The following is an 18459-nucleotide window of genomic DNA, read 5'->3' on the forward strand; positions in this document are numbered from 1 at the left end:
ATGGAATTGGCAAAGTGATATTTGGAAGCCCATAGAGGGCTATGGTGAAAAAGGAAATATCCTCAGATGAAATCTGGACAGAAGCTTTCTGAGAAACTGCTTAGTGTTCTGTTAATTCATCTCACAGAGTTACATCTGTATTTCGTGGATCTCTTTGCTAGCCTTATTTCTGTGGAATCTGAGAACAGATATTTCGGATCCCTTGGAAGACTATAGGGCCAAAGGAAATATCCTCCGATAACAAAGAGAAAGAAGCTTTCTGAGAAACTTCTTTGTGTTCTTTGAAATCATCTCACAGAGTTACAGCTTTCCCGTCAAGAAGCCTTTCGCTAAGACACTTCTTGTGGAATTGGCAAAGTGATATTTGGAAGCCCATAGAGGGCTATGGTGAAAAAGGAAATATCCTTCGATGAAATCTGGAAACAAGCTTTCTGAGAAACTGCTTAGTGTTCTGTAAATTCATCTCACAGAGTTAAATCTGTATTTCGTCTATCTCTTTGCTAGCCTTATTTCTGTGGAATCTGAGAACAGATATTTCGGATCCCTTGGAAGACTATAGGGCCAAAGGAAATATTCTCCGATAACAAAGAGAAAGAAGCTTTCTGAGAAACTTCTTTGTGTTCTCTGAAATCATCTCACAGAGTTACAGCTTTCCCCTCAAGAAGCCTTTCGCTAAGACAGTTCTTGTGGAATTGGCAAAGTGATATTTGGAAGCCCATAGAGGGCTATGGTGAAAAAGGAAATATCCTCAGATGAAATCCGGAAAGAAGCTTTCTGAGAAACTGCTTAGTGTTCTGTTAATTCATCTCACAGAGTTACATCTTTATTTCGTCGATATCTTTGCTAGCCTTATTTCTGTGGAATCTGAGAACAGATATTTCGGATCCCTTGGAAGACTATAGGGCCAAAGGAAATATCCTCCGATAACAAACAGAAAGAAGCTTTCTGAGAAACTTCTTTGTGTTCTTTGAAATCATCTCACAGAGTTACAGCTTTCCCCTCAAGAACCCTTTCGCTGAGACAGTTCTTGTGGAATTGGCAAAGTGATATTTGGAAGCCCATAGAGGGCTATGGTGAAAAAGGAAATATCCTCAGATGAAATCTGGAAAGAAGCTTTCGGAGAAACTGCTTAGTGTTCTGTTAATTCATCTCACAGAGTTACATCTGTATTTCGTGGATCTCTTTGCTAGCCTTATTTCTGTGGAATCTGAGAACAGATATTTCGGATCCCTTGGAAGACTATAGGGCCAAAGGAAATATTCTCCGATAACAAAGAGAAAGAAGCTTTCTGAGAAACTTCTTTGTGTTCTGTGAAATCATCTCACAGAGTTACAGCTTTCCCCTCAAGAAGCCATTCGCCAAGACAGTTCTTGTGGAATTGGCAAAGTGATATTTGGAAGCCCATAGAGGGCTATGGTGAAAAAGGAAATATCCTCAGATGAAATCTGGAAAGAAGCTTTCTGAGAAACTGCTTAGTGTTCTGTTAATTCATCTCACAGAGTTACATCTGTATTTCGTGGATCTCTTTGCTAGCCTTATTTCTGTGGAATTTAAGAACAGATATTTCGGATCCCTTGGAAGACTATAGGGCCAAAGGAAATATCCTCCGATAACAAAGAGAAAGAAGCTTTCTGAGAAACTTCTTTGTCTTCTTTGAAATCATCTCACAGAGTTACAGCTTTCCCCTCAAGAAGCCTTTCGCTAAGACAGTTCTTGTGGAATTGGCAAAGTGATATTTGGAAGCCCATAGAGGGCTATGGTGAAAAAGGAAATATCGTCCGATGAAATCCGGAAAGAAGCTTTCTGAGAAACTGCTGAGTGTTCTGTTAATTCATCTCACAGAGTTACATCTGTATTTCGTGGATCTCTTTGCTAGCCTTATTTCTGTGGAATCTGAGAACAGATATTTCGGATCCCTTGGAAGACTATAGGGCCAAGGAAATATCCGCCGATAACAAAGAGAAAGAAGCTTTCTGAGAAACTTATTTGTTTTCTGTGAAATCATCTCACAGAGTTACAGCTTTCCCGTCAAGAAGCCTTTCGCTAAGACACTTCTTGTGGAATTGGCAAAGTGATATTTGGAAGCCCATAGAGGGCTATGGTGAAAAAGGAAATATCCTTCGATGAAATCTGGAAACAAGCTTTCTGAGAAACTGCTTAGTGTTCTGTAAATTCATCTCACAGAGTTAAATCTGTATTTCGTCTATCTCTTTGCTAGCCTTATTTCTGTGGAATCTGAGAACAGATATTTCGGATCCCTTGGAAGACTATAGGGCCAAAGGAAATATTCTCCGATAACAAAGAGAAAGAAGCTTTCTGAGAAACTTCTTTGTGTTCTCTGAAATCATCTCACAGAGTTACAGCTTTCCCCTCAAGAAGCCTTTCGCTAAGACAGTTCTTGTGGAATTGGCAAAGTGATATTTCGAAGCCCATAGAGGGCTATGGTGAAAAAGGAAATATCCTCAGATGAAATCTGGAAAGAAGCTTTCTGAGAAACTGCTTAGTGTTCTGTTAATTCATCTCACAGAGTTACATCTTTATTTCGTCGATATCTTTGCTAGCCTTATTTCTGTGGAATCTGAGAACAGATATTTCGGATCCCTTGGAAGACTATAGGGCCAAAGGAAATATCCTCCGATAACAAACAGAAAGAAGCTTTCTGAGAAACTTCTTTGTGTTCTTTGAAATCATCTCACAGAGTTACAGCTTTCCCCTCAAGAACCCTTTCGCTGAGACAGTTCTTGTGGAATTGGCAAAGTGATATTTGGAAGCCCATAGAGGGCTATGGTGAAAAAGGAAATATCCTCAGATGAAATCTGGAAAGAAGCTTTCTGAGAAACTGCTTAGTGTTCTGTTAATTCATCTCACAGAGTTACATGTGTATTTGGTGGATCTCTTTGCTAGCCTTATTTCTGTGGAATCTGAGAAGAGATATTTCGGATCCCTTGGAAGACTATAGGGCCAAAGGAAATATCCTCCGATAACAAAGAGAAAGAAGCTTTCTGAGAAACTTCTTTGTGTTCTGTGAAATCATCTGACAGAGTTACAGCTTTCCCCTCAAGAAGCCTTTCGCTAAGACAGATCTTGTGAAATTGGCAAAGTGATATTTGGAAGCCCATAGAGGGCTACGGTGAAAAAGGAAATATCCTCAGATGAAATCTGGAAAGAAGCTTTCTGAGAAACTGCTTAGTGTTCTGTTAATTCATCTCACAGAGTTACATGTGTATTTCGTGGATCACTTTGCTAGCCTTATTTCTGTGGAATCTGAGAACAGATATTTCGGATCCCTTGGAAGACTATAGGGCCAAAGGAAATATTCTCTGATAACAAAGAGAAAGAAGCTTTCTGAGAAACTTCTTTGTCTTCTTTGAAATCATCTCACAGAGTTACAGCTTTCCCCTCAAGAAGCCTTTCGCTAAGACAGTTCTTGTGGAATTGGCAAAGTGATATTTGGAAGCCCATAGAGGGCTATGGTGAAAAAGGAAATATCGTCCGATGAAATCCGGAAAGAAGCTTTCTGAGAAACTGCTGAGTGTTCTGTTAATTCATCTCACAGAGTTACATCTGTATTTCGTGGATCTCTTTGCTAGCCTTATTTCTGTGTAATCTGAGAACAGATATTTCGGATCCCTTGGAAGACTATAGGGCGAAGGAAATATCCGCCGATAACAAAGAGAAAGAAGCTTTCTGAGAAACTTCTTTGTGTTCTGTGAAATCATCTCACAGAGGTACAGCTTTCCCCTCAAGAATCCTTTCGCCAAGACAGTTCTTGTGGAATTGGGAAAGTGATATTTGGAAGCCCGTAGAGGGGTATGGTGAAAAAGGAAATATTCACAGATGAAATCTGGAAAGAAGTTTTCTGAGAAACTGCTTAGTGTTCTGTTAATTCATCTCACAGTGTTACATCTGTATTTCGTGGATCTCTTTGCTAGCCTTATTTCTGTGGAATCTGAGAACAGATATTTCGGATCCCTTGGAAGACTCTAGGGCCAAAGGAAATATCCTCCGATAACAAAGAGAAAGAAGCTTTCTGAGAAACTTCTTTGTGTTCTGTGAAATCAACACACAGAGTTACAGCTTTCCCCTCAAGAAGCCTTTCGCCAAGACAGTTCTTGTGGAATTGGCAAAGTGATGTTTGGAATCCCATAGAGGGCTATGGTGAAAAAGGAAATATCATTCGATGAAATCTGGAAAGAAGCTTTCTGAGAAACTGCTTAGTGTTCTGTTAATTCCTCTCACAGAGTTACATCTGTATTTCGTGGATCTCTTTGCTAGCCTTATTTCTGTGGAACCTGAGAACAGATATTTCGGATCCCTTGGAAGACTATAGGGCCAAAGGAAATATCCTCCGATAACAAAGAGAAAGAAGCTTTCTGAGAAACTTCTTTGTGTTCTTTGAAATCATCTCACAGAGTTACAGCCTTCCCGTCAAGAAGCCTTTCGCTAAGACAGTTCTTGTGGAATTGGGAAAGTGATATTTGGAAGCCCATAGAGGGCTATGGTGAAAAAGGAAATATCCTCAGATGAAATCTGGAAACAAGCTTTCTGAGAAACTGCTTAGTGTTCTGTTAATTCATCTCACCGAGTTACATGTGTATTTCGTGGATCTCTTTGCTAGCCTTATTTCTGTGGAATCTGAGAACAGATATTTCGGATCCCTTGGAAGACTATAGGGCCAAAGGAAATATCCTCCGATAACAAAGAGAAAGAAGCTTTCTGAGAAACTTCTTTGTGTTCTTTGAAATCATCTCACAGAGTTACAGCTTTCCCCTCAAGAACCCTTTCGCTGAGACAGTTCTTGTGGAATTGGCAAAGTGATATATGGAAGCCCGTAGAGGGCTACGGTGAAAAAGGAAATATCCTCAGATGAAATCCGGAAAGAAGCTTTCTGAGAAACTGCTTAGTGTTCTGTTAATTCATCTCACAGAGTTACATCTTTATTTCGTCGATCTCTTTGCTAGCCTTATTTCTGTGGAATCTGAGAACAGATATTTCGGATCCCTTGGAAGACTGTAGGGCCAAAGGAAACATCCGCCGATAACAAAGAGAAAGAAGCTTTCTGAGAAACTTCTTTGTTTTCTGTGAAATCATCTGACAGAGTTACAGCTTTCCCCTCAAGAAGGCGTTCGCCAAGGCAGTTCTTGTGGAATTGGCAAAGTGATATTTGGAAGCCCATAGAGGGCTATGGTGAAAAAGGAAATATTCACAGATGAAATCTGGAAAGAAGCTTTCTGAGAAACTGCTTAGTGTTCTGTTAATTCATCTCACAGAGTTACATCTGTATTTCGTGGATCTCTTTGCTAGCCTTTTTTCTGTGGAATCTGAGAACAGATATTTCGGATCCCTTGGAAGACTATAGGGCCAAAGGAAATATCCTCCGATAACAAAGAGAAAGAAGCTTTCTGAGAAACTTCTTTGTGTTCTGTGAAATCATCTCACAGAATTACAGCTTTCCCCTCAAGAACCCTTTCGCCAAGACAGTTCTTGTGGAATTGGCAAAGTGATATTTGGAAGCCCATAGAAGGCTATGGTGAAAAAGGAAATATCCTCAGATGAATTCTGGAAAGAAGCTTTCTCAGAAACTGCTTAGTGTTCTGTTATTTCATCTCACAGAGTTACATGTGTATTTCGTCGATCTCTTTGCTAGCCTTATTTCTGTGGAATCTGAGAACAGATATTTCGGATCCCTTGGAAGACAAAGGGCCAAAGGAAATGTCCGCCGATAACAAAGAGAAAGAAGCTTTCTGAGAAACTTCTTTGTGTTCTGTGAAATCATCTCACCGAGGTACAGCTTTCCCCTCAAGAAGTCTTTCTCTAAGACAGTTCTTGTGGAATTGGCAAAGTGATGTTTGGAATCCCATAGAGGGCTATGGTGAAAAAGGAAATATCATTCGATGAAATCTGGAAAGAAGCTTTCTGAGAAACTGCTTAGTGTTCTGTTAATTCCTCTCACAGAGTTACATCTGTATTTCGTGGATCTCTTTGCTAGCCTTATTTCTGTGGAACCTGAGAACAGATATTTCGGATCCCTTGGAAGACTATAGGGCCAAAGGAAATATCCTCCGATAACAAAGAGAAAGAAGCTTTCTGAGAAACTTCTTTGTGTTCTTTGAAATCATCTCACAGAGTTACAGCCTTCCCGTCAAGAAGCCTTTCGCTAAGACAGTTCTTGTGGAATTGGGAAAGTGATATTTGGAAGCCCATAGAGGGCTATGGTGAAAAAGGAAATATCCTCAGATGAAATCTGGAAACAAGCTTTCTGAGAAACTGCTTAGTGTTCTGTTAATTCATCTCACCGAGTTACATGTGTATTTCGTGGATCTCTTTGCTAGCCTTATTTCTGTGGAATCTGAGAACAGATATTTCGGATCCCTTGGAAGACTATAGGGCCAAAGGAAATATCCTCCGATAACAAAGAGAAAGAAGCTTTCTGAGAAACTTCTTTGTGTTCTTTGAAATCATCTCACAGAGTTACAGCTTTCCCCTCAAGAACCCTTTCGCTGAGACAGTTCTTGTGGAATTGGCAAAGTGATATATGGAAGCCCATAGAGGGCTACGGTGAAAAAGGAAATATCCTCAGATGAAATCCGGAAAGAAGCTTTCTGAGAAACTGCTTAGTGTTCTGTTAATTCATCTCACAGAGTTACATCTTTATTTCGTCGATCTCTTTGCTAGCCTTATTTCTGTGGAATCTGAGAACAGATATTTCGGATCCCTTGGAAGACTGTAGGGCCAAAGGAAACATCCGCCGATAACAAAGAGAAAGAAGCTTTCTGAGAAACTTCTTTGTTTTCTGTGAAATCATCTGACAGAGTTACAGCTTTCCCCTCAAGAAGGCGTTCGCCAAGGCAGTTCTTGTGGAATTGGCAAAGTGATATTTGGAAGCCCATAGAGGGCTATGGTGAAAAAGGAAATATTCACAGATGAAATCTGGAAAGAAGCTTTCTGAGAAACTGCTTAGTGTTCTGTTAATTCATCTCACAGAGTTACATCTGTATTTCGTGGATCTCTTTGCTAGCCTTTTTTCTGTGGAATCTGAGAACAGATATTTCGGATCCCTTGGAAGACTATAGGGCCAAAGGAAATATCCTCCGATAACAAAGAGAAAGAAGCTTTCTGAGAAACTTCTTTGTGTTCTGTGAAATCATCTCACAGAATTACAGCTTTCCCCTCAAGAACCCTTTCGCCAAGACAGTTCTTGTGGAATTGGCAAAGTGATATTTGGAAGCCCATAGAAGGCTATGGTGAAAAAGGAAATATCCTCAGATGAATTCTGGAAAGAAGCTTTCTCAGAAACTGCTTAGTGTTCTGTTATTTCATCTCACAGAGTTACATGTGTATTTCGTCGATCTCTTTGCTAGCCTTATTTCTGTGGAATCTGAGAACAGATATTTCGGATCCCTTGGAAGACAAAGGGCCAAAGGAAATGTCCGCCGATAACAAAGAGAAAGAAGCTTTCTGAGAAACTTCTTTGTGTTCTGTGAAATCATCTCACCGAGGTACAGCTTTCCCCTCAAGAAGTCTTTCTCTAAGACAGTTCTTGTGGAATTGGCAAAGTGATATTTGGAAGCCCATAGAGGGCTATTGTGAAAAAGGAAATATCCTCAGATGAAATCTGGAAAGAAGCTTTCTGAGAAACTGCTTAGTGTTCTGTTAATTCAGGTCACAGAGTTAAATCTGTATTTCGTCGATTTCTTTGCTAGCCTTATTTTTGTGGAATCTGAGAACAGATATTTCGGATCCCTTGGAAGACTATAGGGCCAAAGGAAATATCCTTCGAAAACAAAGAGAAAGAAGCTTTCTGAGAAACTTCTTTGTGTTCTTTGAAATCGTCTCACATAGTTACAGCTTTCCACTCAAGAAGCCTTTCTCTAAGACAGTTCTTGTGGAATTGGCAAAGTGATATTTGGAAGCCCATAGAGGGCTATGGTGAAAAAGGATATATCCTCCGATGAAATCTGGAAAGAAGCTTTCTGAGAAACTGCTAAGTGTTCTGTTAATTCATCTCACAGAGTTACATCTGTATTTCCTGGATCTCTTTGCTAGCCTTATTTCTGTGAAATCTGAGAACAGATATTTCGGATCCCTTGGAAGACTATAGGGCCAAAGGAAATATCCTCCGATAACAAAGAGAAAGAAGCTTTCTGAGAAACTTCTTTGTGTTCTGTGAAATCATCTCACAGAGGTACAGCTTTCCCCTCAAGAATCCTTTCGCCAAGAAAGTTCTTGTGGAATTGGGAAAGTGATATTTGGAAGCCCATAGAGGGCTATGGTGAAAAAGGAAATATTCACAGATGAAATCTGGAAAGAAGCTTTCTGAGAAACTGCTTAGTGTTCTGTTAATTCCTCTCACAGAGTTACATCTGTATTTCGTGGATCTCTTTGCTAGCCTTATTTCTGTGGAATCTGAGAACAGATATTTCGGATCCCTTGGAAGACTGTAGGGCCAAAGGAAATATCCTCCGATAACAAAGAGAAAGAAGCTTTCTGAGAAACTTCTTTGTGTTCTGTGAAATCATCTCACAGAGTTACAGCTTTCCCCTCAAGAAGCCTTTCGCTAAGACAGTTCTTGTGGAATTGGCAAAGTGATATTGGGAATCCCTTAGAGGGCTATGGTGAAAAAGGAAATATCCTCTGATGAAATCTGGAAAGAAGCTTTCTGAGAAACTGCTTAGTGTTCTGTTAATTCATCTCACAGAGTTACATGTGTATTTCGTGGATCTCTTTGCTAGCTTTATTTCTGTGGAATCTGAGAACAGATACTTCGGATCCCTTGGAAGACTATAGAGCCAAAGGAAATATCCTCCGATAACAAAGAGAAAGAAGCTTTCTGAGAAACTTCTTTGTGTTCTTTGAAATCATCTCACAGAGTTACAGCTTTCCCCTCAAGAAGCCTTTCGCTAAGACAGTTCTTGTGGAATTGGCAAAGTGATATTTGGAAGCCCATAGAGGGCTGTGGTGAAAAAGGAAATATCCTCCGATGAAATCCGGAAAGAAGCTTTCTGAGAAACTGCTTAGTGTTCTATTAATTCATCTCACAGAGTTACATCTGTATTTCGTGGATCTCTTTGCTAGCGTTATTACTGTGGAATCTGAGAACAGATATTTCGGATCCCTTGGAAGACTACAGGGCCAAAGGAAATATCCGACGATAACAAAGAGAAAGAAGCTTTCTGAGAAACTTCTTCGTTTTCTGTGAAATCATCTCACAGAGTTACAGCTTTCCCCTCGAGAAGGCTTTCGCCAAGACAGTTCTTGTGGAATTGGCAAAGTGATATTTGGAAGCCCATAGAGGGCTATGGTGAAAAAGGAAATATCCTCAGATGAAATCTGGAAAGAAGCTTTCTGAGAAACTGCTTAGTGTTCTGTTAATTCATCTCACAGAGTTACATCTGTATTTCGTCGATCTCTTTGCTAGCCTTATTTCTGTGGAATCTGAGAACAGATATTTCGGATCCCTTGGAAGACTATAGGGCCAAAGGAAATATCCTCCGATAACAAAGAGAAAGAAGCTTTCTGAGAAACTTCTTTGTGTTCTTTGAAATCATCTCACAGAGTTACAGCTTTCCCCTCAAGAACCCTTTCGCAAGACAGTTCTTGTGGAATTGGCAAAGTGATATGTGGAAGCCCATAGAGGTCTGTGGTGAAAAAGGAAATATCCTCAGATGAAATCTGGAAAGAAGCTTTCTGAGAAACTGCTTAGTGTTCTGTTAATTCATCTCACAGAGTTACATCTGTATTTCGTCGATCTCTTTGCTAGCCTTATTTCTGTGGAATCTGAGACCAGATATTTCGGATCCCTTGGAAGACTATAGGGCCAAAGGAAATATCCTCGGATAACAAACAGAAAGAAGCTTTCTGAGAAAATTCTTTGTGTTCTGTGAAATCATCTCACAGAGTTACAGCATTCTCGTCAAGAAGCCTTTCGCTAAGACAGCTCTTGTGGAATTGGCAAAGTGATATTTGGAAGCCCATAGAGGGCTATGGTGAAAAAGGAAATATCCTCCGATGAAATCTGGAAAGAAGCTTTCTGAGAAACTGCTTAGTGTTCTGTTAATTCATCTCACAGAGTTACATGTGTATTTCGTGGATCTCTTTGCTAGCCTTATTTCTGTGGAATCTGAGAACAGATATTTCGGATCCCTTGGAAGACTATAGGGCCAAAGGAAATATCCTCCGATAACAAAGAGAAAGAAGCTTTTTGAGAAACTTCTTTGTGTTCTGTGAAGTCATCTCACAGAGTTACACCTTTCCCCTCAAAGCCTTTCGCCAAGACAGTTCTTATGGAATTGGCAAAGTGATATTTGGAAGCCCATAGAGGGCTATGGTGAAAAAGGAAATATCCTCAGATGAAATCTGGACAGAAGCTTTCTGAGAAACTGCTTAGTGTTCTGTTAATTCATCTCACAGAGTTACATCTTTATTTCGTCGATATCTTTGCTAGCCTTATTTCTGTGGAATCTGAGAACAGATATTTCGGATCCCTTGGAAGACTATAGGGCCAAAGGAAATATCCTCCGATAACAAACAGAAAGAAGCTTTCTGAGAAACTTCTTTGTGTTCTTTGAAATCATCTCACAGAGTTACAGCTTTCCCCTCAAGAACCCTTTCGCTGAGACAGTTCTTGTGGAATTGGCAAAGTGATATTTGGAAGCCCATAGAGGGCTATGGTGAAAAAGGAAATATCCTCAGATGAAATCTGGAAAGAAGCTTTCGGAGAAACTGCTTAGTGTTCTGTTAATTCATCTCACAGAGTTACATCTGTATTTCGTGGATCTCTTTGCTAGCCTTATTTCTGTGGAATCTGAGAACAGATATTTCGGATCCCTTGGAAGACTATAGGGCCAAAGGAAATATCCTCCGATAACAAAGAGAAAGAAGCTTTCTGAGAAACTTCTTTGTGTTCTGTGAAATCATCTGACAGAGTTACAGCTTTCCCCTCAAGAAGCCTTTCGCTAAGACAGATCTTGTGAAATTGGCAAAGTGATATTTGGAAGCCCATAGAGGGCTATGGTGAAAAAGGAAATATCCTCAGATGAAATCTGGAAAGAAGCTTTCTGAGAAACTGCTTAGTGTTCTGTTAATTCATCTCACAGAGTTACATGTGTATATCGTGGATCACTTTGCTAGCCTTATTTCTGTGGAATCTGAGAACAGATATTTCGGATCCCTTGGAAGACTATAGGGCCAAAGGAAATATTCTCTGATAACAAAGAGAAAGAAGCTTTCTGAGAAACTTCTTTGTTTTCTGTGAAATCATCTCACAGAGTTACAGCTTTCCCCTCAAGAAGGCTTTCGCCAAGACAGTTCCTGTGGAATTGGCAAAGTGATATTTGGAAGTCCACAGAGGGCTATGGTGAAAAAGGAAATATTCACAGATGAAATCTGGAAAGAAGCTTTCTGAAAAACTGCTTAGTGTTCTGTTAATTCATCTCACAGAGTTACATCTGTATTTCGTGGATCTCTTTGCTAGCCTTATTTCTGTGGAATCTGAGAACAGATATTTCGGATCCCTTGGAAGACTATAGGGCCAAAGGAAATATTCTCCGATAACAAAGAGAAAGAAGCTTTCTGAGAAACTTCTTTGTGTTCTGTGAAATCATCTCACAGAGTTACAGCTTTCCCCTCAAGAAGCCATTCGCCAAGACAGTTCTTGTGGAATTGGCAAAGTGATATTTGGAAGCCCATCGAGGGCTATGGTGAAAAAGGAAATATCCTCAGATGAAATCTGGAAAGAAGCTTTCTGAGAAACTGCTTAGTGTTCTGTTAATTCATCTCACAGAGTTACATCTGTATTTCGTGGATCTCTTTGCTAGCCTTATTTCTGTGGAATTTAAGAACAGATATTTCGGATCCCTTGGAAGACTATAGGGCCAAAGGAAATATCCTCCGATAACAAAGAGAAAGAAGCTTTCTGAGAAACTTCTTTGTCTTCTTTGAAATCATCTCACAGAGTTACAGCTTTCCCCTCAAGAAGCCTTTCGCTAAGACAGTTCTTGTGGAATTGGCAAAGTGATATTTGGAAGCCCATAGAGGGCTATGGTGAAAAAGGAAATATCGTCCGATGAAATCCGGAAAGAAGCTTTCTGAGAAACTGCTGAGTGTTCTGTTAATTCATCTCACAGAGTTACATCTGTATTTCGTGGATCTCTTTGCTAGCCTTATTTCTGTGGAATCTGAGAACAGATATTTCAGATCCCTTGGAAGACTATAGGGCCAAGGAAATATCCGCCGATAACAAAGAGAAAGAAGCTTTCTGAGAAACTTATTTGTTTTCTGTGAAATCATCTCACAGAGTTACAGCTTTCCCGTCAAGAAGCCTTTCGCTAAGACACTTCTTGTGGAATTGGCAAAGTGATATTTGGAAGCCCATAGAGGGCTATGGTGAAAAAGGAAATATCCTTCGATGAAATCTGGAAACAAGCTTTCTGAGAAACTGCTTAGTGTTCTGTAAATTCATCTCACAGAGTTAAATCTGTATTTCGTCTATCTCTTTGCTAGCCTTATTTCTGTGGAATCTGAGAACAGATATTTCGGATCCCTTGGAAGACTATAGGGCCAAAGGAAATATTCTCCGATAACAAAGAGAAAGAAGCTTTCTGAGAAACTTCTTTGTGTTCTCTGAAATCATCTCACAGAGTTACAGCTTTCCCCTCAAGAAGCCTTTCGCTAAGACAGTTCTTGTGGAATTGGCAAAGTGATATTTCGAAGCCCATAGAGGGCTATGGTGAAAAAGGAAATATCCTCAGATGAAATCTGGAAAGAAGCTTTCTGAGAAACTGCTTAGTGTTCTGTTAATTCATCTCACAGAGTTACATCTTTATTTCGTCGATATCTTTGCTAGCCTTATTTCTGTGGAATCTGAGAACAGATATTTCGGATCCCTTGGAAGACTATAGGGCCAAAGGAAATATCCTCCGATAACAAACAGAAAGAAGCTTTCTGAGAAACTTCTTTGTGTTCTTTGAAATCATCTCACAGAGTTACAGCTTTCCCCTCAAGAACCCTTTCGCTGAGACAGTTCTTGTGGAATTGGCAAAGTGATATTTGGAAGCCCATAGAGGGCTATGGTGAAAAAGGAAATATCCTCAGATGAAATCTGGAAAGAAGCTTTCTGAGAAACTGCTTAGTGTTCTGTTAATTCATCTCACAGAGTTACATGTGTATTTGGTGGATCTCTTTGCTAGCCTTATTTCTGTGGAATCTGAGAAGAGATATTTCGGATCCCTTGGAAGACTATAGGGCCAAAGGAAATATCCTCCGATAACAAAGAGAAAGAAGCTTTCTGAGAAACTTCTTTGTGTTCTGTGAAATCATCTGACAGAGTTACAGCTTTCCCCTCAAGAAGCCTTTCGCTAAGACAGATCTTGTGAAATTGGCAAAGTGATATTTGGAAGCCCATAGAGGGCTACGGTGAAAAAGGAAATATCCTCAGATGAAATCTGGAAAGAAGCTTTCTGAGAAACTGCTTAGTGTTCTGTTAATTCATCTCACAGAGTTACATGTGTATTTCGTGGATCACTTTGCTAGCCTTATTTCTGTGGAATCTGAGAACAGATATTTCGGATCCCTTGGAAGACTATAGGGCCAAAGGAAATATTCTCTGATAACAAAGAGAAAGAAGCTTTCTGAGAAACTTCTTTGTCTTCTTTGAAATCATCTCACAGAGTTACAGCTTTCCCCTCAAGAAGCCTTTCGCTAAGACAGTTCTTGTGGAATTGGCAAAGTGATATTTGGAAGCCCATAGAGGGCTATGGTGAAAAAGGAAATATCGTCCGATGAAATCCGGAAAGAAGCTTTCTGAGAAACTGCTGAGTGTTCTGTTAATTCATCTCACAGAGTTACATCTGTATTTCGTGGATCTCTTTGCTAGCCTTATTTCTGTGTAATCTGAGAACAGATATTTCGGATCCCTTGGAAGACTATAGGGCGAAGGAAATATCCGCCGATAACAAAGAGAAAGAAGCTTTCTGAGAAACTTATTTGTTTTCTGTGAAATCATCTCACAGAGTTACAGCTTTCCCCTCAAGAAGGCTTTCGCCAAGAAGGTTCTTGTGTAATTGGCAAAGTGATATTTGGAAGCCCATAGAGGGCTATGGTGAAAAAGGAAATATTCACAGATGAAATCTGGAAAGAAGCTTTCTGAGAAACTACTTAGTGTTCTGTTAATTCATCTCACAGAGTTACATCTGTATTTCGTGGATCTCTTTGCTAGCCTTATTTCTGTGGAATCTGAGAACAGATATTTCGGATCCCTTGGAAGACTATAGGGCCAAAGGAAATATCCTCCGATAACAAAGAGAAAGAAGCTTTCTGAGAAACTTCTTTGTGTTCTGTGAAATCATCTCACAGAATTACAGCTTTCCCCTCAAGAACCCTTTCGCCAAGACAGTTCTTGTGGAATTGGCAAAGTGATATTTGGAAGCCCCTAGAGGGCTATGGTGAAAAAGGAAATATCCTCAGATGAAATCTGAAAAGAAGCTTTCTGAGAAACTGCTTAGTGTTCTGTTAATTCATCTCACAGAGTTACATGTGTATTTCGTGGATCACTTTCCTAGCCTTATTTCTGTGGAATCTGAGAACAGATATTTCGGATCCCTTGGAAGACTATAGGGCCAAAGGAAATATTCTCCGATAACAAAGAGAAAGAAGCTTTCTGAGAAACTTCTTTGTGTTCTGTGAAATCATCTCACAGAGTTACAGCTTTCCCCTCAAGAAGCCTTTCGCCAAGACAGTTCTTGTGGAATTGGCAAAGTGATATTTGGAAGCCCATAGAGGGCTATGGTGAAAAAGGAAATATCCTCAGATGAAATCTGGAAAGAAGCTTTCTGAGAAACTGCTTAGTGTTCTGTTAGTTCATCTCACAGAGTTACATCTGTATTTCGTCGATCTCTTTGCTAGCCTTATTTCTGTGGAATCTGAGAACAGATACTTCGGATCCCTTGGAAGACTATAGGGCCAAAGGAAATATCCTTCGGTAACAAAGAGAAAGAAGCTTTCTGTGAAACTTCTTTGTGTTCTTTGAAATCATCTCACAGAGTTACAGCTTTCCCCTCAAGAAGCCTTTCGCTAAGACAGTTCTTGTGGAATTGGCAAAGTGATATTTGGAAGCGCATAGAGGGCTATGGTGAAAAAGGAAATATCCTCAGATGAAATCTGGAAAGAAGCTTTCTGAGAAACTGCTTAGTGTTCTGTTAATTCATCTCACAGAGTTACATCTGTATTCCGTGGATCTCCTTGCTAGCCTTATTTCTGTGGAATCTGAGAACAGATATTTCGGATCCCTTGGAAGGCTATAGGGCCAAAAGAAATATCCTCCGATAACAAAGAGAAAGAAGCTTTCTGAGAAACTTCTCTGTGTTCTGTGAAATCATCTCACAGAATTACAGCTTTCCCCTCAAGAACCCTTTCGCCGAGACAGTTCTTGTGAAATTGGCAAAGTGATATTTGGAAGACCATAGTGGGCTATGGTGAAAAAGGAAATCTCCTCAGATGAAATCTGGAAAGAAGCTTTCTGAGAAACTGCTTAGTGTTCTGTTAATTCATCTCACAGAGTTACATCTGTATTTCGTGGATCTCTTTGCTAGCCTTATTTCTGTGGAATCTGAGAACAGATATTTCGGATCCCTTGGAAGACTATAAGGCCAAAGGAAATATCCTCCGATAACAAAGAGAAAGAAGCTTTCTGAGAAACTTCTTTGTGTTCTGTGAAATCATCTGACAGAGTTACAGCTTTCCCCTCAAGAAGCCTTTCGCTAAGACAGATCTTGTGAAATTGGCAAAGTGATATTTGGAAGCCCATAGAGGGCTATGGTGAAAAAGGAAATATCCTCAGATGAAATCTGGAAAGAAGCTTTCTCAGAAACTGCTTAGTGTTCTGTTAATTCATCTCACAGAGTTACATGTGCATTTCGTGGATCACTTTGCTAGCCTTATTTCTTGGAATCTGAGAACAGATATTTCGGATCCCTTGGAAGACTATGGGCCCAAAGGAACTATTCTCCGATAACAAAGAGAAAGAAGCTTTCTGAGAAACTTCTTTGTGTTCTGTGAAATCATCTCACAGAGTTACAGCTTTCCCCTCAAGAAGCCTTTCGCCAAGACAGTTCTTGTGGAATTGGCAAAGTGATATTTGGAAGCCCATAGAGGGCTATGGTGAAAACGGAAATATCCTCAGAAGAAATCTGGAAAGAAGCTTTCTGAGAAACTGCTTAGTGTTCTGTTAATTCATCTCACAGAGTTACATGTGTATTTCGTGGATCACTTTGCTAGCTTTATTTCTGTGGAATCTGAGAACAGATATTTCGGATCCCTTGGAAGACTATAGGACCAAAGGGAATATTCTCCGATAACAAAGAGAAAGAAGCTTTCTGAGAAACTTCTTTGTGTTCTTTGAAATCAGCTCACTGAGTTACAGCTTTCCCCTCAAGAAGCCTTTCGCCAAGACAGTTCTTGTGGAATTGGCAAAGTGATATTTGGAAGCCCTTAGAGGGCTATGGTGAAAAAGGAAATATCCTCAGATGAAATCTGGAAAGAAGCTTTCTGAGAAACTGCTTAGTGTTCTGTTAATTCATCTCACAGAGTTACATCTGTATTTCGTGGATCTCTTTGCTAGCCTTATTTCTGTGGAATCTGAGAACAGATATTTCGGATCCCTTGGAAGACTATAGGGCCAAAGGAAATATCCTCCGATAACAAAGAGAAAGAAGCTTTCTGAGAAACTTCTTTGTGTTCTTTGAAATCATCTCACAGAGTTACAGCTTTCCCCTCAAGAACCCTTTCGTTGAGACAGTTCTTGTGAAATTGGCAAAGTGATATTTGGAAGCCCATAGAGGGCTATGGTGAAAAAGGAAATATCCTCAGATGAAATCTGGAAAGAAGCTTTCTGAGAAACTGCTTAGTGTTCTGTTAATTCATCTCACAGAGTTACATCTGTATTTCGTGGATCTCTCTGCTAGCCTTATTTCTGTGGAATCTGAGAACAGATATTTCGGATCCCTTGGAAGACTATAGGGCCAAAGGAAATATCCTCCGATAACAAAGAGAAAGAAGCTTTCTGAGAAACTTCTTTGTGTTCTGTGAAATCATCTGACAGAGTTACAGCTTTCCCCTCTAGAAGCCTTTCGCTAAGACAGATCTTGTGAAATTGGCAAAGTGATATTTGGAAGCCCATAGAGGGCTATGGTGAAAAAGGAAATATCCTCAGATGAAATCTGGAAAGAAGCTTTCTGAGAAACGGCTTAGTGTTCTGTTAATTCATCTCACAGAGTTACAAGTGTATTTCGTGGATTACTTTGCTCGCCTTATTTCTTTGGAATCTGAGAACAGATATTTCGTATCCCTTGGAAGACAATAGGGCCAAAGGAAATATTCTCCGATAACAAAGAGAAAGAAGCTTTCTGAGAAACTTCTTTGTGTTCTGTGAAATCATCTCACAGAGTTACAGCATTCCCCTCAAGAAGCCCTTCGCCAAGACAGTTCTTGTGGAATTGGCAAAGTGATATTTGGAAGCCCATAGAGGGCTATGGTGAAAAAGGAAATATCCTCAGATGAAACCTGGAAAGAAGCTTTCTGAGAAACGGCTTAGTGTTCTGTTAATTCATCTCACAGAGTTACATCTGTATTTCGTGGATCTCTTTGCTAGCCTTATTTCTGTGGAATCTGAGAACAGATATTTCGGATCCCTTGGAAGACTATAGGGCCAAAGGAAATATCCTCCGATAACAAAGAGAAAGAAGCTTTCTGAGAAACTTCTTTGTGTTCTGTGAAATCATCTCACAGAATTACAGCTTTCCCCTCAAGAACCCTTTCGCCAAGACAGTTCTTGTGGAATTGGCAAAGTGATATTTGGAAGCCCATAGAGGACTATGGTGAAAAAGGAAATATCCTCAGATGAAATTTGGAAAGAAGCTTTCTGAGAAACTGCTTAGTGTTCTGTTAATTCATCTCACAGAGTTACATGTGTATTTCGTGGATCTCTTTGCTAGACTTATTTCTGTGGAATCTGAGAACAGATATTTCGGATCCCTTGGAAGACTATAGGGCCAAAGGAAATATCCTCCGATAACAAACAGAAAGAAGCTTTCTGAGAAACTTCTTTGTGTTCTTTGAAATCATCTCACAGAGTTACAGCTTTCCCCTCAAGAACCCTTTCGCTGAGACAGTTCTTGTGAAATTGGCAAAGTGATATTTGGAAGCCCATAGAGGGCTATGGTGAAAAAGGAAATATCCTCCGATGAAATCTGGAAAGAAGCTTTCTCAGAAACTGCTTAGTGTTCTGTTAATTCATCTCACAGAGTTACATCTGTATTTCGTGGATCTCTTTGCTAGCCTTATTTCTGTGGAATCTGAGAACAGATATTTCGGATCCCTTGGAAGACTATAGGGCCAAAGGAAATATCCTCCGATAACAAAGAGAAAGAAGCTTTCTGAGAAACTTCTTTGTGTTCTGTGAAATCA

Source organism: Macaca fascicularis, chromosome 2 (assembly GCF_037993035.2).
Source record: "Macaca fascicularis isolate 582-1 chromosome 2, T2T-MFA8v1.1".
Lineage (NCBI taxonomy): Eukaryota > Metazoa > Chordata > Mammalia > Primates > Cercopithecidae > Macaca > Macaca fascicularis.